The following is a 23,777-nucleotide window of genomic DNA, read 5'->3' on the forward strand; positions in this document are numbered from 1 at the left end:
TGAAGGGCTGGGGAGCAGAACGCTTGTTGTAGGGGGCATCCAGGGGTCAAATGGTGAAGCAGGGAGTTGGGCTCCATCCCGGGGGCCTTGGAAGTGCCCATCAGAGCTGTCTGCCCGGTTGTGCACCTGTGAACACACACAACTCCTGCAGGGCCCTTCCCGTGGCCTAGGGGGAGGTGGGCAGGAAGCCAGGGACCCCACTGTGGTGCTGAGTTTGTGAGCGGGAGGATGCTGTGGGCACAGAGCTGCCCACAGCAGCCCCGGCGAAAGCGTGAGTGCAGGGCAGTGCTCAGCCCTGGGAGCACCTGCCGGCCTCCCCACCCCAGCCCTCTCTGAGAGTGCGGTCTGAAACCTGGGCTGGGCTTTGGGCCCTGCCTGGCTGGGAAGTACCCGCTACCTCTGCGCTTTCTGCTTTCCCCCCACCCTGGCCTCGTGAGCCCCCACCCTGGCCTCGTGACCCCCCACCCTGGCCTTGTGACCCCTCATGCTGGCCTCGCCAGGTCTGTCCATTCCATGGGGTATCAGTTGTAGCTGAGTCTTGGGGCTCAGGCTGGGTGGGTGGCCCAGGTGAAGGAGCCAGCATTTTTGGAGCCCAGTGGACAGCTGTCCCCCTGTGGACCCCTGGCCTGAATAGGCGAGCTAGTGCCCTGCGCTGCCCAGGCTGGGGAGGGCTGTTTCCCCAGCGGCCCATCTGCAGACCCCGGCTCATGTGCTGGCGGCCGCTGAGTGTGGAGTGTGGGAACGTGGCTCTGCCCGGCTCTTCCCTGCCACGGCCACCTGGCCCTGTGACCTTGGGCGACCTTGCACGTGACCTTGGCAGGTGGTTTCCCTGCTCTTGATTGGACAGCTGTGCTGGTCTCCTTGGTGAATGGAAGGGCTTGGCCCAGAGCAGACGCTCCAGAAGGACTCATGGGGCTCCCGACCCTGAGCGGGAGCAAGAGGAGCTAGTCTCAGATGGGGGAGCGTCTGCTGGGGCTGTGGGCTGATGGACCCCGGGACCGCTGGTGACAGCCCGCCAGGCCCGCTTCCCCAGTGGGGCTGGGCTGAGCACGAGAGCAGGGCCTCCCTGGAGCTTCCGCCCATCGGGGCCGCCTGCCTGCTCACGGCTCCTTTCTGGGTATCTTCTCACCAGCCTGGGACCCTGGGAGGCAGGGCCAGGGTCTGTCTTTTCTGGGCCCCCAAGGGAGACCTGGTGTTCAAGTGAGCTGTTTGCTCAGAGCGTGTTCCGTGTCCCTGGGGCTGCTCTGAGGGAGGAACCCGGGGTCACCCCTAGGCTGGAGGCCAGGACCCAGCCTGGCCTCGGGGGCCTGCAGCATGGGCAGGGCCTAGCTGTCACCCTACAGCGCCCCCGACACCCCTCCACCATCGGCTGGAAGCCATTCCCGCCTGCTGCGGGGCCCTGTGATGCAAAGCTGGTGGCTTCCGCAGAAGAGCAAAGCAACTGTCAAGACCAGGCCCTTCAGCTGCCAAAAATGTGGAGTGTTCGCCGTCTGCCCCCGGAACGTCAGCCAGACCCTGGCCCTGTGCCCCCGGCCGAGGCCCCTGCCTGGCACTCTGCGGGTGAAGCACCCCACACACCCCCTCCGGCCCCACGGCCTGTGCTGGCACCTGCCTCTGCAGGGCTGGCCACCTCAGGCTCCACCAGGCGCTGTGCTGTCCCGAAGGCCAAGTGTGGTTCTAGTGTGCAGGGTGGACAGACAGACAGAGACTTCTCCAGGTGGGGACACAGAGCAGGCCCCAGGCAGGCAGTCCAGCCCCAGCACCCACAGCCCTTGCGTGGCCCCTGGGCCTCAGGCTGTCCGTCTGGGGACGAGGAACCGGAGTTGCTAGCAGGCCCCTGAGCCCCGGCCTGCCCTCTCTGCACCTCTAGACTCTGGGCAGCCACTCTCTCTGCCCTTTGCCCTCTGCCCTCGCAGGTGGGCTCACAGCCCGGCCCTCGCTCTTCCTGCTGCCCCTCGGGGGTGCTGGCCTCACGGACTTGGTGGACATCACCCTGGGCAGCGCGGGTGTCTGGTGCCTCCCTGGGTGCTTTGCGGGCTGGGCCTCCCTTGGGGCTGTCTGGTGCTAGGAGCTGGAGTCCCTGCCTTCCCGTCTGGTGGCCCCGGCGTCCTTCCTGCAGGCCCTCAGGGAGAGGGAGCAGACAGAGCCCCCTGCCCTCCGGGCCCCTGGCTGCTCCGCAGAGGCTGTGTTTCCGGAGGGAGAGGGGCAGCTGTGGGCTTGTCAGGACCTGCGCTCCCCTGGGTCGCTGGCGCCTGCTGGGGGGCCCGCTGCCACATCAAGACGGAGGCTCAGCTCAGCCCACGGCCGTTGTGGACCCCCCACCCCGGAGCCCCGTCCCTCGTCTGCCCCAGCCCCCAGCACAGTGGAGACCAGGAGCCCAGGTCCCCCACCACCCAGACTTCCTCTGGGGTGGGTGGTGGAAGAGCCAAACCCTGGGTTCTAAATGCAGAGGATGGTGGTTGTCACCGCTGGTCCCTAGAGAGGAGCTCCTTCGTTCGTTCTTGGCCCCGCAGATGCCCGCCGGGGCCGCCCCGAGGCATCAGACAGGAGCTCAGGGGCCTCAGGAGGCCTCCCTGTTGCTGGGCTGTTGTCGGTGAAACTGTTTCCTTAATTTAATTTCTGGACTGTTCTTTGCTGGTGCGTATTGATCCCTGCAGCTGGCTTCTATGTATTGTCCTACAGTCTTGTGGCCTTGTTTTTAGCTCTAACGTGTGTGCGTGTCTGGGTTTCCTGGCATTTTCCATGTACAAGCTTGTGTCACCTTCCAATAGGAGTAGCTGGCTACTTTCTTCTTGATCTATTTCTTTTTTCTTCTTTAATCGCCGGGGTGAGAACCTCTGGGATAGTGGGGAGAAGCTGGCAGAGCAGACATCATTGTCTTGCTCCTGATGGGGAAACTTTTACATTTTTCTGCCTTAAATATGGTGCCAGGTGTGAGTTCCTTCCAGGGTAAGGGAGTTCCCTCCTGTTTCTAGTTTGCTGAGTGTTTACCGTAAAACGCTGTTCGATTTTTTCTGGGTGATGCTTTTCCACAGTAATTGAGAAGATCATGTGCATTTTTTTATCCTGTGAGCATAATGCATGTATATTGTGTGTGTATATACACACACACACACACACACTTACACACACACACACATTTACACACATGTACACACACATTTACGCACACACATTCACACACACAATTTATACACATACACATATACACACATTTACACACACGTACACACACAGTCACACACATACACACACATTTACACATGCACACACATGTATACACACATTTACACGCATATACACACGCACACACACATTTACACACACATACATATACACCTACATTTACACACAGTTACACACACATATACACACATTTACACACGCATACACACATTTACACACATATATACACACATGTATGCACACACGCATATTTACACACATTCACACACATTTACACACATATACACACATTTACACAATATACATATATACACACATTTACACACATGTACACACATACATATACACACGCATTTACACACACATACACACATTTACACACATACATACATATACACACAGTCACACACATACATATATACACACCATTTACACACATATACACACATACACATTTACACACACACGTTTACACACATTCATATATACACACATTTACATATGCACATTTACACACAGACACACATACATATACACACGCATTTACACACACACACACACGCACACACACACACACCAGCGCTGACTGGTTCTTGCTGCTGAGCTGCACCCGCATCCCTGGGATAGCCCTGCCTTGCCACGCGGTCCAGTCACTGTTTTTATGTGCTGCTGGATTTGTTTTGCTAATATTTTGTCGAAGTTTTTACATCTGTACATGAAGGCAGTGGTCTGTGTTTTCTTGTGGTGTCCTTGGTTTTGGTATCAACACCTAAAACTAATGATTCCGTGAGAGTGAGTTCCTTCCTCATGCTTTGGGAAGAGTTTGTAAAGCATCGGTGTGCATTCTTTCGAGAACTGTTCGCTAGAATTCACTGTGGACTGACTCCATCTGGTCCTGGGGTTGCCCTACTTGCGGAAGACCCCCGGGGCTCAGCCCTGCTCCCTCCCAGGCCGCGGGCCTCAGGGGGCCACTCTCCCAGCTCAGGCCCCCGGGGATGGACGGCTCTGTTTGCCCAGCATGGTGGGGGGGGGTTGCAAGCAGCCCTGGGCTCGGGCTCTGGCCTGGGTGGCGTCCATCCCTCAGCCGGCATGCCTTCCTCTCCCCCTCCTCACTGCTGACCTGCGGTGACCCCGAACAAAGGAACTCCCTGACGCCGACGTCCACGGGCTGCATGTGGGGACTGGTCGGGGCCTCCTCGGAAGTCACACGTCTCCGCTCCTTAGAGGGGTGTGGGCCGTGTGCTGAGCCCCCAGGGCGAGTCCCCCCCAGAGAGGAGCAGCAGCCTGTCTGGGCACACGCAGCAGTGCCTCGGTCTCCTCTCGTGGCTTCGGGGCCCCCGGGACCCTCCATCTCGGAGCCCCGACCTCCCCCAACAGCACGTGGCCTCTGGGGGCCCAGCACTGACGGGGGGAGGAGGGGGCCGTGGGGGGACAGACCCGCTTCCTGAGGCACTGGGCTCCTGTCCAAATTCATAACAGCCTGAGAAACACCCTCTGGAAAAAAGCAGCCCAATCATCGTCTCATGTGTTTAAAAAATTCTGGCATTTTCCTCAAAATCTGTCCTAGTTATGCTTGAGATCTCCTGACCCCAGAATACTTTTATTTATGACAGAAAATTCATCTCCATGGCAACGCCTTAGGAAGCTGCAGTCTCGAGATGATAACTTCCCAGGCAATGCAGACAGTAAATGGATTTCTCAGAGAAAAGCGGACAGCGACTCCATCTGCAGTGGCCGCTGGGCAGTCTGGGGGGACTTGGGGGAGGTGCTGGGCAGGCCTGGCAGGGGCCAACAGGGAAGCCTTGCACGGAGCGGCCAGCTCTCACCCTCCCTGCTGAGCAAACAGAGTCCAGGGCTTTCCGAGGCTGCATCTGGCCGGCAGGGCCGCCCCTATGCTGGGCACTTGACTCTCCCAGCCCCATGCGGGCCGCCACCTGTGCCCCGTGTTCCTCCCCTGAGCAGTGGGCACAGGACGGGAGGAGGCGGGCCGGCCCTCGGGAGACCCTAGACACTCTCCCCGCAGCCCTGCTCTGCACCTGGGCTCCCGGGTCAGTTCGCATTCCACAGCAAGGGAGACAGCACGGGCCTCGGCCACAGTTAATCCATCGATTGGTCCACGAGTCCTCACCTGCCCATCCATTGATCCTCAACAGCGTGCACCCACATATGCACCCATCCACCCACCCGTTTATTCTTCTGAACACCCCCCACCCACCCACCCACCCATCCACCCACCCACCCACCCATCCCTCCCCCCACCCCCCCCACCAACCCACCCACCCACCCCCCACCCCACCCACCCCCCCCACCCCCCCCACACCCCCCCCACCCCCCCCACCCACCCACCCATCCACCCACCCACCCACCCACCCATCCATCCACCCACCCACCCAAAAGATGTTTCTTCAGCATCTACCAGGGCCTGTCACTGGGCTGGGCACCAGGGATGTTTGCCTTTGTGGAGCTGATCATTAGGAGAAGAGTCAGGCATTGCTCACACACACACTCACACACACACTCACAACTGTGGACTGAAGTGGGGGCCTGCAGGGAAAATGAAGCCGTGGGTGTGTTGCAGGATCCTGATGCTGGGAGAGATGCTTTATATTTTAATCCTCACAGCTGCCCCAGGATCAGGGCCCCCAGCAAGCCCTGTTTTACAGGAGAGTTCCGTCTGGAACGTGCCTCACATCCGGTGATTGGCAGAGGCGAGGTCTGAACCTGGGCTGGACTGGAGCCCTCAGGATGTTCTCTGTTCGCGGCTTGGGGGGCTGCATGTGGTGAGCGGGGGTCATGGGGGGCGGCGGGAGGGGCTGCTGGGCAAAAGGACCCGTGGTGGCCCCTCAGCCTGCACAGACTTGGTGGGGTGCGGTGGGGGGTGGGTGGGGAGGGGCTGGGCTGCCCATCAGGCCCAGCCCCTACCCCGGACCACCTGTTATCAAACTCTGCTAATGAGCTGCCTTCTAGGAGGGGAGATGGAGAGATTAGGGGAGGGGAGCCTTCGGTTTCCAAACATCAGGACAGAAGGTAGACAAAGCCGGTCTTCAGAGACGCCGCTGTCTGGAGCCCGGCGCTCCGAGCTGTTTGAAGCAATTAATTAGCAGGATCAGGGCCTGGCTTCCTGCCCGCAGTGCCAGCCCCACCTGGGCCTTCCTGCTTCCCCTGGAGGCCGGGCCCCCGTGGGCGCTGCCTCCAGGGTGTGAGGCGCTTGGCCTGGACACAGTGTGGCTCCGGCAGGCGCTTGGGACCCCGTGGCCAAGGACTGGAGGATGGGGCGGCTGCAGAGGAAATGCTTTCACCTCGGGCTCTGCCTGGTGTTGGCCGGCCCGAGGCTTGCTCCTGGGCCTGTCCTGGGCCCATCCTCCTGGTCCTCAGCTGGGCCTGTGGGCTCCGTCCTGCTGAAGCCGTGACCTCCGTGCAGGAGCTGGGAGCCTGGCCACCCCGGGCCCCATCCCTGCGCAGTGCCCAGGACGGGCCTGCAGCCAGGGGTCTGAGCAAGGCGCAGGGTGGGGCGCGCACGGGCCTGGGGCTTTGCTGGATGCGGGCGGACGTGTGAGGAATGAGGACCCGGAGGGTCAGGCGCCCACAGGCCCCGGACCCCGACCGCTCCCCCCGCCTCGGGGCCAGTCCTGGTGGCCCTGGCTCTGGCTCTGGCCCTCCGGCGGCCCCCGAGGCCCTTGGTCTTAGGCTGTTTTCTCCGCACTACTTGTTGCTTGAGGCTTTTCTCCCAGTGTCCAGTGCAGCCGGCACATGCTGTGCGTGGTGGGAACGGACGTGAGGGTCCCAGCTGGGCCCTCCATGATTCACTAAAGGAGCCCTTCCTAAGAGCCACGGCTTGAAGAGCGAGGCTCGCCAGCCTCCAGAGGTCATTCAAAAGGGGTGTGGAAGAGCAACAGAATTCCGGGAGGAGATTCGGGTCCCCAGGCAGTGTGGTGCCTCCCCCGGCTCTGCTTTCCACCCTCTGGCTGACGGTGCCCCCAGACTGTCACTTCCTAGGTCTAGAGGGAGGGAACCTCGACGGGTTACCTGCCCCACTCCTCTCTGTGTCCAGGGCTAAGCATGTGTGGTCCCTTGGCCTCTGGACAGTGAGACCCCCGGAAAGGCTTTCGGAGCCGTCCGCACACCCCTGATGGCCTCGCCGAGGAAGACGTACTAGTGGTGAATAAGCCCAGAAAGATACCGACGGGACCAAATCCCTGCCTCACCTTGTAAAAACTCCTGCACACCCTGGTCCTCCCCACAGCCCACGGCTTCTGTCCAGCTGGGAGGATGGGCGTGACTCTGAGGGCCAGCCGAGGCTGCTTGTCCTGGGGCCACCTAGACTGTGACCCCGAGGAACTGAAGGAAGCCACTGGGCACGCTTGAACCTACGTCTCAGAACCTGGTGCAGAGCCCTCAGACCATCCTCTGATTGGCAGACTCAGTTGCAGATGAGGAAAGTGGGGAGCGGGGCAGGGCGAAGCCCTGGAGCAGGTCTATACCTCAGGCCCAGGACCGTTGTCCACCCAGACGCGCCCACCTGTGCCCGCTCTCTGCTCAGGATGGGCCACCCGGGGCCTGGCTCCCCGGTCCTCTGTGTCCGCCTCGGGGCCGTCCGCCTGGCAGCCCTTCCCTGCTGCCCTGACCGCGGTGGGGGAGTCTACGGTCTCTGCCTGTGAAATCTCATTTCTCAAATTCACAGCCCCGCAGGTGAAACAGCCCCATTTTAGGAGGAAAACCCAATTTATTTTTGCACATGTTTGGGAGAATGGATTCCAAAGATATGAATAATTCATCTCTCTACTTACTCCGCTCCTCCGACATTTCGAGGTCAGGAGAAACGGCTGAATTAATTAATTTTGTGTTTTAATAAAAACAACAACAGTGCTTCAGTCTTTCCCTCATCATGCAAGATGTTTGAGCAAAGGGGAGGGTGTGCTTGCTGTGGCAGTGCCCCAGCTGGCAGGGGGCAGGCAGCCACCCCTCCCGAGACCAGCTCCCCAAGGGGCAGAGTGACCCCCTGTGCAGACCAGACCCACGGACACAGATCCCCGAGGCCCCGGCTCTCAGCCTCAGTGAGTCAGCCCGTCCCTTCTCGCAGGAGCCAGGGTGGGGCTTAAAATCCTTCCTGCTGCCCCGGGAGCCCGGGAAACCGCTGCTGTGGGGAGCAGCCGCTGTGCAGGTGGCCTGCTGCGAGCGGCGTGGGGCGTGGTGCGTTAGCAGGACCTTAGGCCCAGGGTTTGTGTTGGGCTGGCAGCTTGAGAAGAAAGACAGACGCTGTGTGGGCCCGCACGGCCCCCCGCCCTCCCGACCCTGCCTGCCACTGGGCCGAGGGGCCGCGGAGGGGCCTGGGGAGCTGGAGCCGCGGTCATCTGGGCCTGGTTCCCTGAATGAGCATGCGGGCTGCTGCCCAGTGATCAGAACATCGGAGTCGGGCTCAGGAGAGTGAGCCCAGGCCAGGCCCTGGGCGCGGCCTGGGGAGAACCCATCTTCTCCCAGATTTTCCTGGCACACCCTGGCGTTGCCCTGGAGGGACCGAGCCCACAGTTTGGAGCCCAGAAACTGTGCTTTACTGAAAAGAGGGTTTCTTTAGAAAAATGAGTTAATTTTTTTCTTATTACAGGAAGAATAATTGTTCACTTTAGCGTAAAGAAAAGAGCCACCTTTCTGTAATAATCTTGGCAATAGAACTTTAGAGAAGGCTGCTGAGGGTTCCTGGGAGCATCCTCTTGGCTCTTTAAAAATGGGCCACGAGCAGGTGTGTCTTTAGAGGCTGGTGAATAAGGCTGTGATATCCAGAGCTACGGCAGCCATCTTGCAACCAGGAGAACCAAGTCTGAGGAGTGAGGCCAAGTGAGGATGGCAGAGCCGAGAGGAGGGACCCCAAGTCCTGTGACGTCACGCAACCTCTGCACACTAACTTGAACTTCCTGTCATATGACGTGATATATTTTAAAGCCATTTCAAGTTGGTTCCTCTGTACTTGCAGGCAAACATCCTAACTGGTTACTTGAGTACTAAAATTTCCCTTCTTAGCATTAAGAGGGGATCAAAAGATTGCTCCTTGTGCAGAGAAAAGGCAGTTTTAGGAGAGGCAGTGACAAATGAGGGGCTGGAGAAGCACGGCCAGACCTGAGGCCAGTCACCAAGGCCAGCTGCAGGACCCCCGCCCCCCACGGAGAGCCTCCTGGAGGACCCCCACTTCCCGGAGAGCACGTGGAGCCCCGGGTGAGCACGGGGCCCTCGGGCCAGCCCTCTGGCCGCCGGGCGCGTTCCCACAGAGCTCTGAGGAGGGACTGAGTAAGCAGAGCTATTTTTATGTGTTCAGTCATCGGAGTCGTGCTCTTAACTCGTAAGAAGTTTATGCTCCTTGGAAACTCGAGCCGCCCAGGAGCCCCTGGGGGCTGCCAGGACAGATTCGCCCCCAGCCCTCTCCTCCTTCCCTCTGGCCTGGGGGGCCATGGGGGCGCCAGCACCTGCTCCGGGCGCTGCCTGCTGGCAGCATCCTGGGCAGTTAGTCGTCTCCTCCGTGCACCCCCGCCGCTCTCAGCCCCAGTGACCCCAGCTGGAGGGGTGGCGGGCGCATCCTCCATGCTGGGCATGACGCTCCGTGAGAGGGGCTCCATGGGGGCCTGCTGGACGAGGCCCCCGACAGCCCTCCTCTGCCACCCGTCCCTTGCCCAGGGCCATCTTGGTGACCCTTGCTTGCCCCCCAGGTCAGACTGGATGGGAGCCTCCCCTCCCGCCTGCAGAGATGGGGACACGGGGCTCTGGCTGGGGAGAGGTGACGGGCACACCCAGCAGAGCCAGGCCTCAGACCCAGGCCACCTCCCTGAATGTGCGCTTTTCTTGCTTGAGGTGAGCTCTGTGACCGAGGCCCTCCAGAGACTTGGGATGGGCGCCTGCGGCCCCTGTGTCCTCCCTCCCTCACTCGTTTGCTGAGGCAAGTGTTGGCTGGGCCCTCACCGTGGGCCGGGCTCTGGGTTGCAGGGTGCCGAGGCAGGTGCTGGCCCAGGGCTTACGGCCCAAGGTGGAGAGAGATGGGTGGTCTATAGAATAGCGCGGGGGCCCGGAGCAGCAGGAGCTGCAGGCCTGTGGGCTGAGAGGCGTGCTGGGCTGAGGAATGTCTTCCTAGGATCCCCATCCACGTGAGACCAGTGACTGCAGCCTTATTTGGAAATAAGGACTTTGTGGACATCATCAGCTAGGTCGGGGCCACCCGGCGTGCGGTGGCCCAGAATCCGACGGCCGATGCCTTTGAAGAAGAGGGAAGCGTGGACGCAGGCCGGAGGGGAGGGCCCCGTGACGATGGCAGGCCGGGGCTGCTCCACGTGACAGGGGGCCTCAAAGGTGCTGCTAGGAGCTGGGAGAGGCCTGGGCCAAGCCCTCGGGGCCTCCAGCAGAAACCAGCCAAGGCAGCGTCCGGACCGTCAGCTCTGGGCCCACGCAGTCCTGACCTGTCACCGCAAGCCCAGCTCTGCCCATGAGAACTTTCCACCATGATGGGCGTCCTCACCCACGTGGGCAGAGCCCAGCAAGGCAGCCACTGGCCGTGTGTGTCCGCTGCCTCCTGAAATGTGGCCTGTGTGGCCGAGGGACCGAGTGTCTACAGTGTCACTTATTGTATTTAAATGTAAGTGGCCATGTGGGACCAGTGCTGCCGTGTTGGCCTCAGGCCTGGGGGGCTTGCTTATGTCCAGGAAGAGTCCTGCCCCATGGGCCAGGCCCGTGGAGGGCCCGCCTGGGCCCTGGACTTGGCTGAGGGGCCATGTGGGCAGGGATGGCTGGGGGACCGTTCTGTGGCTCTTGTACCAGGTGGGGGTCATAATCCCATCTTCTCTCCACCAGTTGGAGCTCCCCGGGGCTGGCCTTCCCAACCTCGTCTGGCTCCAGGGCCTGGAGCATCCGGAGAAGGGCCTCCTTGAGAGCTATGCCCAAGCGCCCGGGCTGGCTCGCGATGTCCAGCTTTTCCTTCTTGGATTTACAAAGCCCCAGGGCTTTAATGAAACCGCTGTCTTTGCTTTGCGAGCTGCCCCTGAGCCAAGCGAGCCTTCACTTCCCAGGGTTAACAGAACTGCTGTAAATATAAACTCTACCAGCAGTCCTGACTGGGCAATAAAACGCTTTATTGGTGGTAGTCATTCTTCGGTGGGGTGGTTCGTCAGCTCAGACTTCCAGCAAGGGTCATGTAAGCGCAAGTCCAGGGTCCTGGGAGCGGGAAGGCCACGCTGGCCTGGAGGGGCCCATGGTACTTTCCACACGTCATGTGACTTCCTTACAGGTGGCACCTTTGGGTCCATCAGGGAACCTGAGGGGCATCCAGGTACGTGCAGGTTACGCTGGCCTTGAGAACAGGGTCTCAGTGAGCTTTAGTCCGCCACCGGACTTGCGGTGGACGCATCGCCATCTGGGGATGGGTCTTGGCTGTGGGACTGAGTACTGAGGTGCAAAGGCCGTCAGTCAAGGTCTGAAGACTCTCGCTGGAATGTAGGGTTGTTGCTTGCCTGGGGACCCAGATACTAGGACATATACCTGCATCTTAGTAATAAAGCAAGTGGGCTCAGAGCGGGGATCGGTGGTGATGATGGGGCGGTGGAAGTGGTTCTGGAGGCTATGGTGGTGGTGGAAGTCTTGGTGGTGACGTTGGAGGTGATGGAGGTGGTGATGTTGGAGGCGATGGAGGTGGTGATGTTGGAGGTGATGGTGGTGATGTTGGAGGCGATGGAGGTGGTGATATTGGAGGTGATGGTGGTGGTGATGTTGGAGGTGATGGTGGTGGTGATGTTGGAGGTGATGGTGGTGATGTTGGAGGTGATGGTGGTGATGTTGGAGGCGATGGAGGTGGTGATGTTGGAGGCGATGGAGGTGGTGATGTTGGAGGTGATGGTGGTGATGTTGGAGGCGATGGAGGTGGTGATGTTGGAGGTGATGGAGGTGGTGATGTTGGAGGTGATGGTGGTGACCTTGGAGGTGATGGAGGTGGTGATGTTGGAGGTGATGGTGGTGGTGATGTTGGAGGTGATGGTGGTGATGTTGGAGGCGATGGAGGTGGTGGCGTTGGAGGTGATGGGCGTGGCGATGGTGGTGCTGGTCGTGATGCTGGAGGCGATGGAGGTGACAATGGTAGTGATGGTGGCGACGATCTTGCAGGTGGTGGAGGTGGTGTTGGTCCAGGAGGAGGGGCAGTGGGCTGATAGCAGCAGTGGTGCTCGGGAGGAGACAGGATAAAGGTTGTGATGATGTTCCAGACTCTTTTTTTTAGTGTCATCAAACCCAGGGGAACCTGCTGGTCTGCTGGGCCTCGCCCCTTTTTACTCTAGCGTCACCTGGGCTCAGCCCTGGCGTGTCTCTGTGGCCAACCCGCCATGAAGGCACTTGCCCACTGGCCTGCGGAGGCGGCAGCCCAGCCCCCAGGATGAGACAAAGCACACCATCTTCCAGACTGGCGTCCGCCTCCCGTCCTGTGCAGGGTTAGGGTTAGGGTTAGGGTTAGGGTTAGGGCCGGGGTGTGTGCGGGGTGGGCTGGGGCGGGGCCCTTGAGTGTGTCCTTGTCCTTTACCGCACTCTCCTGAGGTGTGAGCTGCACACAGGGAATCCAGGACCTGTGTGCACAGCTCTGACTTACACGTGCAGGCCCGGGACTGCCTCACAGATCCATGTACATGCATTTCCCATGCCCCCAACCCCCTGGGACCAATCCCCACCCGAGGGAAACCCTGTTCTGACTCCCATCACCATAGGTCAACACTCCTCTCCCGAATGTCGTGGGCTGGACCCCGGAGCCCTGCTCGTGTGGGGTCCCATCTCCACATGGCCCTGGCAGTGTCCAGCCCTGGGCCCAGTCAGGCGCAGCTCCTTGTGTGACATCTGTTTATCTGTCACCTTGATGCGTGTTTGCGTTTGTCCGGGTCTTGGACCGTCAGAGCCAGCATGAGCATCCTTGCCGCTTTCGTTCACAAGCCTTGTCCCTCTGGCTGCTCTGAGGGCCACTTGGGGTCAGATCGTGCGAGGACCGCAGTCTGTGGCTGGCACACAGCGGCCACTATGCAGGGCTCTGCCCTTCTGATTTCTGTGTGCCCGCGTGCCTCGGCCTCCGAAACTCCCCTCTCAATGGCCCAGAGCGTTCTGCTGTCAGAAAATGTCCAAGCATCCAGAATTCCGGGAGCAGAGCGGGCAAGCTGAGGGATGGGCGTGGAAACACGTGTTCACAGCCAGCAGCGCACAGCTGTTTCCTCTTGCGGCTTCCCAGCCTCAGATGATTTGTTTTATTAGAGGCGGGTCGTGTTTGCTACCGGCCCACAGCCTGGCGGCCCTGGGTAGGCCGGCGCCCAAGCACTGACCGGGCCCCCCAGCCCTCTCCTGCCGTGTGTGTGCGGGGGAGCAGGGGCCGGGCCGGTGGCACAACATGGTCGGTGGGCTCGGGGCTCTGGAAAGAGCAGGCCCTCCTGGTCTTGCCCCTGGGGGCCTGTGGGCAGTCGAGTGCCCCGACGGTGCTTGGTGGAGCCCTGTCTGCTGGCCGCCTCTGCCCAGCCGTGCCACGGGTGGAGCAGCCTGGCATCGGGGATCCTCAGAACAGGCAGGGCACAGACCATGCCACCCTGGAGGCGCTCTTGCCTGCAGGGCCTCAGCAAACCCCAGGAAGACCCCGCCCTCACCTGCCACAGGGCCGCCGCTGCCCTCCGGGTCAGCGTGACGGCGGGGCGGGCTGGGCGTAGCCAGTCTGCTGCCTTACACACGGTCCCTGTGCCCTGTGTCCTTCCCACCTTGAGTCAGACCAGCGGCCGGTCACAGCAGCCCGTGTGTGAGTGTGTGTGTGTGTCTGTGGTATGTGTATGGTGTGTGTGTGTATGTGTGTGGGTGAGTGTGTGTGGTGTGCATGTGGTGTGTGCATCTGTGTGTGTGCATGTGATGTGTGTGTGTCTGTGTGTGTGGCGTGTGTGTGCATGTGAGTGTGTGTGTTGTGTGCGTCTCTGTGTGTGGCGTGTTTGTGTGTGTTAGTGTGTGTGTGGCGTGTGCATCTGTGTGTGTGCGTCTCTCTGTGTGTGTGCATGTGATGTGTGTGTGTCTGTGTGTGTGTCTGTGTGTGTGGCGTGTTTGTGTGTGTTAGTGTGTGTGTGGTGTGTGTGCATCTGTGTGTGTGGTGTGTGTGTGTGCATGTGATGTGTGTGTGTGGTGTGTGCGTCTCTGTGTGTGGCGTGTTTGTGTGTGTTAGTGTGTGTGTGGTGTGTGCATCTGTGTGTGTGGTGTGTGTGTGATATGTGTGTGTGTGCATGTGATGTGTGTGGCGTGTGTGTGTGTGTATCTGGTGTGTGTGTGCATGTGATGTGTGTGTGTGTGGCGTGTGCATCTGTGTGTGTGCGTCTCTCTGTGTGTGTGCATGTGATGTGTGTGTGTGGTGTGTGTGTCTGGTGTGTGTGTGTGTGATGTGTGTGTGGCGTGTGCATCTGTGTGTGTGAGTGTGTGTGAGTGTGTGTGTGAGTGTGTGTGTGTGTGTGTGTTGGGGGCTGCCCATCACAGAGACCAAGCTGAACAGCGCACCCAGCCTGCCAGCGTCTCAGGAGCCCCTCGGGACGCCCCCGAGCCTGGGCCTGGACGGGCGCAGCGCTGGGAGGCTGGTGGTTTCTCAGGAGAGCGTTTCCTGGTCTCCCCACCCCCGGCCAGCCAGCACCCCCAAACTGAAGTTTCCCAGTGCAGGTGGGCGGCAGGGAAGGCTGTCTGGGTTGGGAGGAAGTGAAAGTGTGAGCTGCTCAGTCGTGTCTGACTCTCTGTGCCCCCATGGACTGTAGCCTGCCAGGCTCTTCTGTCCATGGGGTTCTCCAGGCAAGAATACTGGAGTGGGCTTCCATCCCCTCCTCCAGGGGATCTTTCCGACCCAGGGATTGAACCCGAGTCTCCTGCACTGCAGGCAGGTTCTTGAGCCACCAGGGAAGCTGGTGGGCTGGGAGGAGGTCCATCAAATTAGCATGGTTTGCTCTGACCTTGGGGTCAAATTTGGCCCAAGAACCTTATTTGACACAGAAGTTGACTTCATGTATTTGCCTGAAGTATTTGCCTATGTCCATGTCGCGTGTGAGTGGATGGGGCTCAGCACGCTGGGTCTGGTCTGGGTTTGGCCTCTCCCGGGTGGGGGCCTCTGGGGTCGATGCCCTCCCTGGAGCCGGGGTCCTGGGGGCACAGGGGCCGCCTGCCCGCCTGCTGGCACTCAGCCACGAGGGCCTCCTGCCGGCCCACCCCCAGACCCTCCCCAAGCCCCGCTCCAGCTGCCCTGCACCTGCTTTGTGGGAAACCGTGGAAGGGGATTTTCTCAGGATTCTGGGGTGGGGGTTGGGGTGGCGTGGGGAGGAGCCTCCCATGACATATTAAACCCCCCAACTGGAAAGACTCATTGCAGAGACTGCAGGACCCTCCACTCTTACGCCAGGAACTGAGCGTGCGGCGGGGCATCCCAGCTGGGCCTCTGGGGCCCCAGCTCAGAAAGGATTCCCTTTGCTCTCTTGTCTGGGCTCACAGCTCGTGCTGGAGGGCGCCCAGCCCGCGGCCGGATGCTCGCATACTTCTGTGCCCTGGGCCCACGTTGTCCCATGTCCTCCAGGCTCCCTGCAGCGCATCCACCCTGGGGCCCTTCCTGCAGCCTCTGCCCTGCCCGGCCAGCCCGTCACAGAGCCAGGGGTGGGCTGGACTCTCCCATCCTCTCCAGGTGTCTTGGCAAGCCCTCCTCACGCCCTCAGGACAGCGCTCAGTTTGGGCAAGGTCGGCCCCCTGGGTGTGGTTGCTGTGGCGGTCGGGGGTTCACACCCCCAGATGTCTCCTGTGGGCCCATGGTGCAAACTCCAGAGTACGGCCGACGCCAGGGAAGGTGTGTGTGCCCCTGCGCCGACCCGATGGCGTGGTCCCTGCATGGGGCACGTCTGGCTGTCCCCAGGGGCCTCTGGACGCGGTCCTTCGGGGACAGAGTTCCGGCTCAGGACTTGGCCTGAGTTGGGAGAGGAGGCTGCATGCGGGGTCCTCGTGGTCCCCAAGCTCCCGCCTCCAGGAAGCTCCAGGCCTCGCTGCTCTGTGCTGCGCTATGTGCAGGGAGCGGGGGCCTTTCATCCCCACCCCAGGCCCTCAGCTGAGTGCCTGCTTCTGGGGACAAACATTGACCAGCCTGTCGGGAAAGGGTCATTCCTGGCAGGGACCCCCGGGGGCTGTCAGCTGGGAGCTGGTGGGAAGGGTCTCTGGGTTGGGTGGGAAACGCAGGCAGCTGCCGCCGTCCACTGAGTGGCTGTGGGCTCCGGAGCCGGGGGCCTCTCCCCCAGCTTCCCATCCAGCACCCGTGCTGACGCGTAGCTGCAAGCAGCAGCCGCCACTCCGGCTGGTTTATGCCGAGAAGACATTTGACAAAAATCACTTACTAGGGAGGCCCGCAGACTCCTGAACAAGCCCTACGCCCCAGGGTGCTATCAGCCACAGGCCTGAGGCTCCCACAGCCAGGGACCTCGGGAGGGGCCTGGGGCCAGGGTGCCCTGGAGGATGCTTGTGTGGGGCCTCTGGCAGAGCCCGAATCCAGGGCGGGACACTCCCTGCTTGGGGACTGGGAGGCCCCCTCCTCATCTGGGGGACACTGGTCTCCTAGGGGCACTTTCTCTGAACTTGGGGAGGGTGCCTGCAAAGAAACGATTGTCCATTGCCCAAGTTGCTCGGCAACTTTCTGGAAGGAGTGCTGCCAACCTCTGCCAGGATCTGCTGAGGTGAGGGGCGCCGGAATCCATGTGCTGAACCCTGGGCCCCCTGCACCTTGCGGGCCCCTCTCCACGGAGCCTGCCCTCCCTGGGATGAGAGGCTGTGCTTTCAAGGTGAACAGGGAGACGCTCACCCTTGGCACGTGGTGCTGCCCACATCCTGCCTGTGGCTGCTGCCTCCCATCTTAGAGAGTCTCCAGCACCAGCTCTGCTCAGGCACACAGTAGGCGCCGTGTGTGTGCCCCTGAGGGTAGGCGCAGGGCTGGGGCTCACACAGCCCGGCTTGGACCCCAGGCGCACCCCCGCTCTGGCTCGGTGCCCTTCCTAGCATCCCGGGACCTGCTGGCAGGGTGCTTGACTGAGGGCCAGCCTGGTTCTCAGCTTGGAGCTGGCAGGACAAGGACTGTCCTGTCCCCTGCCAGGGTCAGCTCAGGGCCAGGCAGCGGCAGAGGCTGGAGGTGGCCCGAGAGGGAAATGGTTGAAATTTGCAGCCAGGGCAGGAAGTGGACAAATTGTGGAGGAGGAGTTGGAATGCCAGCTGGAATGCCGCCCCCTCGGTGCCCGCCCCTGCCCGGAGATCTGGGCCCAGAGTCAGGAAGTGCCTGGTGTCTTGGCCGGAGGAGCTCAGGCCCCCTTGGGGTGGGCGCCCGCCCGCCCCTCGCCACCTCCGGTTCCCAGCCAGAGGCTGCCCAGCAGGAGGGCTGGGCGCAGACGGGGCCGTGGGGCGGCAGGGACCGCTTCCTCTCCGCTCGGTCAGCCCCACCAGCCTCTGGGGCCCCAGATGCTGGCACGTGCCACGCCCGCACTCACCCTCTGCTGCGCCTGGAGGCTCCTCCCCAGGGGAAGACTGCTCAGCCTTCCGGGCCCAGCTCTGGCCGAGTTCCTGGATCCAGCTGTCCCTGAAGCCCCCCAACCCACGCTGCCGTGCCCCTGCGCTTCCCTCCCGCCGCTCCGCAGCCCAGGCCCCTCCCCGGCGCCGGGGCGGCCCGCACGCTCCTCTGTCCCCTCCACCGGGCTGCGGCTGCCGCATGCCGCGGGCGCTGGGTGGAACATGCAGTTGGCACCCAGTGTTTGCTGAGCTTGGGGTGGGCACTTCCGTTGCAGTTGCCTGAGTGAACGGCCCTGGGATCTGGGAGGGTCTTCTCTTTCCTGGGCCGCAGGAGCCGCGTGGATGCAGCCTGTAGCCGCCGTGGCCCCCTTCTCACCATCAGGCCCCCGTGTCTGCGCAGCCTGGGCCTCCAAAGTCAGCAGGCCTGTGTCTGCTCCACCACCCACAGGCTCTATCCCAGCTCCTGGAGCCTCGGTTTCCTCCTTTGTCACGTGGGCAGAACAGCACCCCACCTGAGGGTGGGGGTCCCAGTGAAGCTCTGAGCCGCAGCTGACATCCAGCAGGCACCCCTCTCAGAAGGAGGAGGGCCCCCCGCCCCCGGCAATTGCGATTTCCAGGCTGGGAGGGCCCCCCTCAGGATTCCTTTGCCCCAGTGGGGGAGGTAATTAGCATTCCTGCTTTGAGAGAGTCGGACAAGCCCAGCCCAGCAGCCTCCCCAGCCGCCCTCGCTCCTGGGGGCACTGCTCAGGGTGTCACGGGCAAGGGGGCGCGTGGGCTGGGGGTTTGGTTTGCCCCCAGAGTTGGATGTAATTCTGTTGTGGAAGCGACTCAGGTCTCCAGGGGCAGGGAAGCGGGCGGCAGGGTGGGATTCGGCGGGGGGGTGGGGGGTGGTCCCTGCCTCTCTCTCAGGAGCCCTGACATCTTGCCTTGAGCTGGCCGGGCCCCTCAGAATCATCAGCGGGGGCTCTTGGTCCGCCCCGTCCACCGACTCCAGCTCTGTGTACCAGGCGCGCCCGCCCCTGCTGTCGGTCCCGCTCTGGCCCCGTGTGCCAGGCACCCCCCAGGGCGGGGCTGATGCCCGTACCCCTTTCTCCCAGGGCGGCCCGGGGGCTCCCAGTAGGCGTCACGAAGGCTTTCTCCCCAGAAGGGTGGGGTGGTGGAGAGGCAGCCATCTCGGAAGGCTTTCCCCCGGAGCCTCTGGGGCTCTGCAGGGAGTCCGGCCGCTCTGAGCCCTCCCTGCCTGGTGCTGGGTCCTCGCCCACAGGGGCCCGAGGGCTCAGGTGGCCTGGGGAGGGGGCCGCACACCCTCCTGCCCCTGCTCCCCAGCCCCGCTCTCGCCTGCCTCCCAGGGGGAGGTGGTGGGTCCCGGACGGGGGGGCGCCCGAGCCCCAGGAGGGCAGACGCACTGGCCACAGCCCTGACCCCCAGGTTCTGAAGACCCTTCCCATGCAGAGCCCCGCCTCAAACAAGGAGGTGGCAGCGTCTCTGAAAGCTGCATTTGTGGCACTGGGTCTGACCGCCTGACCCCTGGGCTCAGGGCCCCATGTGGCCACGTGTGTCCCTCCCCTCGCCTGTCTGGAGGGGCCCCCAGAGCCCTGTGAGGACCCCTGTGAGGACCCCGTGAGGGGCGGGTGGGGGAGCGTGGCCTCTCGGGATCACCAAGGTGCCCGCCTGGGGACACTCCGGCCGGGCCTCCGCCCCGGGCCTAGCAGGCAAGCCTTGCTCAGAGTCTTGACCTGTCTCGCCGCTTCCCGAAATTTGCCACCGGAGATCAGATTCTAGCTAAGGAAACATTTATTTTAGATGTAAGCTGATCGTGGTGCAGCCTAGCCGGCCTGTGGACGGCGCGGCGCTGATATAAATAGAGCGCAGCTGCCGCCACTCGTAACTGGGGCCCCCGACGGCCTGCAAGGGGAGCGGGGCTGGGGACGCCCGCCGTGGGGCAGCCCGCAGCCGGGGGCCCTCTCAGCCGTGCCCCCGCCCCCATCCCCAGTGGGAGGGAGACTCGTGCGGCCCCTCCGGCGTGGGGGCCTGGGACCCCTGTGCGTGCGGCCCCCAGGGCTGGCGCCGCCCTGCGCCCCTTCACCCAGGTCCAAGACCCTGACTGTGCTCCGCCCGCAAGGCTGAAACTGAGACGGAGCTCCTGCGGCCCTGGGCCTCTCCAGTGGGGACCCCCACCCACCCTCCTGCAGGGGGGCATCCGCACGGCCCCTTCCCTGTCTGCGCCCCCAGGCCTGACATCTTGTGCAGGATTCCAAGGGACTCCGGGCCCCACCCCCTACCCAGGCATCCGAGGCCCCCGGGACGTGTGACAGCGTCTGGCGGGGCTCCAGGAGTCACCCACAGGCATGCTGGGGAGCTGGCAGGCGGCCAGCAGTGCGGGGTGCGGGGCAGAGCGCCCCATCCTGGGAGCTGGAGGAAGGGGAACTGCCAGGGCCGGCCTGCCCCCTGCCAGTGCCCCCCACCCTCCCAGAGCGGGGGTGCCTGAGGCTCAGGAGGGGCTCCCTCTGCCCTGTCCCCTGGTCCTGGAGCCCAGCGGGTCCCAGGCTGGGGCTCCCTGCCCAGGAGGCACTTTCTGGAGACGCCGCCAGCCTTGCTCCGCGTTAGCAGGAAGGTTATCCCTGCTTTATGGGTACGGAAGCCAGAGCTGGGGCGGCTGATCGCGGGTAGCTGTGGTCCGGGGTTAGGACCCGCTCGGGGCGTGTCCTGGAGCTCACGCCCCCCTGGGGGAGCCCATACCTGAATTCCCATTTCAGGGGGCATTGTGAGTCTGTGACCAACAGAGCCCTTGGCCGGGGGCCAGGGGGAAGGGCTGCCCTGGGCATCCTGCTGTGGCCCCAGTGGGCGGCACCCCGAGGCCCTGGGCACCCCTTCACCGCCGCTCTGAGGCATGGCCCCACTGCCTGGAAGCTGCTGGGAGAGGCCGGCTGTGGTCTGGGTGGACGGAAGCCGTAGCAACTCCTGGCCCAGCCCCCCGGGGGCCAGGGGTCCCTGCCGTGTCCCTGGGAGTTCGTGTGGCCCGGCAGTTAGTTCAGACCCAAGAGTCTGCAGGTGATGCAAAGCCAGGCTCCCAACCCGACTCAGACCCGCTCGCCTGCTGCTGGGGGGGCTGCCCGGCCCAGGGTCTGCCTTCAGGGGCTCAGGGTGTGGGGGCGATGTTCAGGGCTGCTGACCCAGCGGACGGGGGCGGGGGCGACGTTCAGGGCTGCTGACCCGGTGCACGAGGGCGGGGCCCCGCTGCTGGGGGGTCCACTCGGGCAGGGAACTCGCGGTCCCCCCCCTTTTCCTCTTCGCAGAGTAGCCGGAGGACAGCTTGCCTCCGGGGCCGGAGCCGTGGGACGAGCTCGCCTCACCCCACGGACAGCCGTCCGCATCAGGCCGTGAGACACACCTGCCAGGACGGTGGGGACGAAGGCAACGCACAGCCTGGGTCATGGCCTCGGAAACCAGCGCAGCAGAGAGACAGCAGGGACCCTGAAGCCAAGGGGCCGCTTGAACTACTGGGGGCGTCCCTGGTGGCTCGGCCGGTAAAGAGTCTGCCTGCAATGTGGGATACCCGCGTTCAGCCCCTGGGTTGGGAAGAACCCCGGGAGAAGGGAAAGGCTACCCACTCCGGTACTCTGGCTGGAGAACTCCAGGGACCGTATAGCCCACAGGGTCGCCAAGAGTCAAACGCGACTGAGCGGCTCTCACTTAAATCGCCGGGGTCTGGTGTGGAGACTGACTCAGGTGCTGGCCCTCCCTCCCCAGCCACGGGACCTTGCGAGCACGCTGGCCTCCCTGCAGCCTCTCTATCTGCAGGGTCTGACGGGAGCGCTGACGGACTAGGGCACAGAGCAGTCTGCAGTGGGCGCTCAGCAAACAGACACTGTCTGGACGCGACACACGCAGCTCTGCTGGAGCTAAAGCAGGGCCTCCCCGCCCTCGGCGCTGCTCCGAGTGTCTGTGGCCCGTCTGCACAGCTCTGCTGGACGCTGATGGGGGTTCGGGGGACACAGGCAGGGCGGCTGTGGCCTCAGAGCGTCTGGGACGTGACCTAGCCGCTGCACCTCCTCCAGGAGGGCGTGGTGCCCCCGAGAGCCCATGGCCGTTCTGTGCGCGTGAGGCCCTGCAGAGCCCGTTGCCCACCCGCGGTGGATGTGGTGGGACCTGTTCCCGGGGCTCCCTTCTGGGGAGCAGCCACCCCGGGCACTTCCTCCATCCCCTGCACAACCTCCTGGCGCGTCACGGAGAGGGGTTGCCCTGTGACCCCCTGGACTGGTTGAGGCCAACCTTCCTGAGACCCCAGGCCCAAACACAGCTGCCCCGGGGACAGAGGGCCAGGCCACTCCCCCTCTCTGGAACGTTCCAAAGCCTCAGAAAAAGCCCGCTTGGAAAGGAAATGGGCAGCAGCTGCCGGCCCACGGAGAGAGGGCAGCGCCTGGGGCACCACCCTGCATTTCCGAGGCCTCCCCATCCCTGTGTGCACAGGGACCCGGGGCCTCCCTCCTGAAGGCAGCATTACCTGTGCGTGTCCCCTGGGGTCAGCAGGGGACCAGCCCTGTCTGTGGGAGGGAAAGGGAGCGGCTGGGCGGAGGCCAGCAGCTGTGACCACGCTCTTGGGAGGCGATCCTGGCCTCACAGACCTCCAGCCTTTCAGAAGGGCCCCGTTTCACAGGTGCAGAAACTGAGGCAGGAAGCTGTGAGTGGCTTGCCCGTGGCCACACGGGCGAGCGCTGGGTATGCCTGCGCCCCCCTGCTGGCCCTCTGCCACCGGCCACGCCCCGAGGCCTTCCCTTCACTCTGGCTGAGTGGGCGGCCTCCCAGCCCTCCCCAAGGGGTTCTGCGCTCAGCTCGGGGGTCACCCAGTGGCGCCAGCATGACGATTGGCAAGTGTCCTGGGGCTGCCCCCCACAGCTGGCATCCAGCCCCTCGCGTTCCAGGGGCCATGGGGCATGAGGCTGGTGGGGCCAGAGCCCCCGAGGCCCTGGAGAGCCGACCCTCATCCTGCCAGCTCCTGAGCTCCTCCTTCCTTCGCCCCCATGCAGACGCCTCTCCGTGGCTCCCGTGGACCAGGCAGGGGAGGAGCCGTGACCCTGCTGTGCTTCTGGAAGCTTCTTCAAGTTCCCTCGAGCTTCAAAGGCCTGGGAGCTGGATGACCTCTGTCCTCAGCCAGGCGTGGTTTCCGGGCATTCCTGGGGTGGCAGGCAGCTCTTTGGGGCTATTTTGGGATCGCCACAAACTTTACCCTTCTCCTGTGAACGGGACTTTTCATCGGACTCGGCTGAGACAGGGCTGATGTCACTCCAAATTATAGGGGCTCTGCGGGGTGGGGCAGGGTGAGGCCGCGGGTGGGACCCCAGGTGCCCTGCCGGGTGACCCCAGGACAGTCACCTGCGGGCGGGCACAGCGCTCCCCTCCCGAGAGCGCACCGGCTGCGTGGGGCTCAGTGCGCGTCTGGAAATGTCAGCATGCTGGGCAAGATGTGTTTATTTAGGACGGGGCCGCTGGATGCGCGCCTTCAGGGAAATGACCAAACGCCTTTGTCTTTCCCAGGGAGGCTGGCCAGTCCTTCAGCCCGGAAGGAAGGGGGCTAAGCGACGCCCCCACGTGAGCAGGTCATCCTGGCCCCAGAGCCCAGGAGCCCCGGCCCTGACGGCTCCGCACACTCTGGGTGAGGCGTCCCTGCGCTGCCCCAGCACTGACGCCCCGGTGTCTCCCGGTGGGCAGGGCAGAGCACCCCCTGGGGCCCCGCTCACCCCTGCAGCAGCAGCCCAGCCCAGCTGGGGGCTGAGGGGCAGAGGGTCCCGGCAGGAGCAGACAGACTCAGGCAACAGGGAAAGGAGCAGAGACCCTCCCGGGAGCCTGGGCCCCGGCCTCTGGGCCCATGCTCAGTGCCCTCTTGAACGGGGCAGGGTACCCTTCCTCAGGGGCCCGCAAACAGTGCCGGCAGGCAGGGCCCCCGAGGTCAGAAGCACACCCTGGCTCATCCATGCACTCGCTCACTGCCTCATCCGTCCCGGCACCCGGGACAGCTTCCCAGGAGGGGCGCGGGGTCAGGCCTCACCCCTCAGCTTGCTTTG

This window comes from Ovis aries, chromosome 24 (genome assembly GCF_016772045.2).
Source record: "Ovis aries strain OAR_USU_Benz2616 breed Rambouillet chromosome 24, ARS-UI_Ramb_v3.0, whole genome shotgun sequence".
NCBI lineage: Eukaryota > Metazoa > Chordata > Mammalia > Artiodactyla > Bovidae > Ovis > Ovis aries.